We start from the raw sequence: 1,456 nt of genomic DNA on the forward strand, positions 1-1,456 counted from the left end.
AAATAATAGAAACAATCGTAGGGTAAGTTTGCCAAATGCATTTACAAATGAGTATCACTCCCCTTAATCAAGCTGGAGATAACCAACAAGGCTGGTTCTCTCTTTCTCTCTCTCTCTCTCTCTGTCTCTCTCTGTCTCTCTCTCTCTCTCTCTCTCTCTCTCTCTCTCTCTCTCAGGCTATAACACAATTAATAATTACATATGACTTATTTTACTTTAATATCCAGATGATGTTTACATCATAAAAGGGAAAGTCAGAAATTCAAATAAACCATCCTCCTGGGATTGAATCGAAACCATCCGAGGCAGATGTCTTCCTAAGGGTACCAAGGCAGGCTCTTCCCCGTCCTCTCCCAGACTCTTCTCTTCCTTAGGACATCCTGCTTTGTTGACACTTTGCTGCAATTTAAGCCGTTTCCTATGAACAGCTAGAGAGCATTCTCCTAATGCTGGAAAACCTGCCTTCAGTCACCACTGGCGGAGACAGCTGATTCAATGATTTTGGTCATATTCTTTTTGCATTATTGTTATATTAATTCTTGCTGATCTTCTGTCTAGTCGCCCTCACCCTGATTGAAAGTGGGACACTGAAGTCTCCCACAGTTCCTGTTCGATTGTCCATTTCTTCCTTCGGTTCTGTCGATTTTCGTTTCCGTGTTTTGTGGCTCTGCTGTTAGGTGGATGCGGGCTTACGAGCGTTCTATCTTCTTGACGGATTGACCCTTTCATTATTGTAAAATATCTTTTGTCTCTGGTAACAAGTAAAGTCTATTTCATCTGGTATTAATATAGCCACTCCAGCTCTCTTTCCGTTACCATTTGCATAAACTATCTTTTTCCATCCTTTACTCTCAAGCTACTTATAATCTTTGGATCTAAAAATGAATCTCTCGTGGACAACATATAGTTAGATCATTTTGAATCCATTTTTCCAATTTCCGCCTTTTCATTGGAGTTTAATTCTTTTGCATTTAATGCGACCTGATAAGGAAGGAGAACATTTGTCATTTGCTATTTGTTTTCTACATGTCTTGTATCTTTCTTGTCCTTCAATTCCATTACTGCTTTCTTTTACGTTAAGTATTTTCTAGTGAGCTGTTTTAATTCCCTTGTCATTTTTTTCCTACTTTTTTTTTGAGTTATTTTAATAGTCACAATTTCCCTGGGGATTACAATGAACCTATAATTTATAGCAATCTAGTTCAGATTAATAGCGACTTAAATTTAGTATTCCAAATCTTTGCTCCTCCCCTCCTGCTCTATGCTGTTATTGTTACAAATTATATCTGTATACATTATCTTTCGAATATTTTTTTTCTCCTTTCTCTTCTTCCTCTTCTTCTAGGACTGGCATCATGCATGTGACAGTGCTCACAGGTTTCCAAAACTCTTTAATTTTTGCTTTCTTCTTTCTTCTTGGTTCCTCAAACTGGATTGTGTCAATTGACCTGTCTTC

The sequence above is a fragment of the Pteropus vampyrus genome, unplaced genomic scaffold (assembly GCF_000151845.1).
Source record: "Pteropus vampyrus isolate Shadow unplaced genomic scaffold, Pvam_2.0 Scaffold209, whole genome shotgun sequence".
In the NCBI taxonomy this organism is placed as follows: Eukaryota; Metazoa; Chordata; class Mammalia; order Chiroptera; family Pteropodidae; genus Pteropus; species Pteropus vampyrus.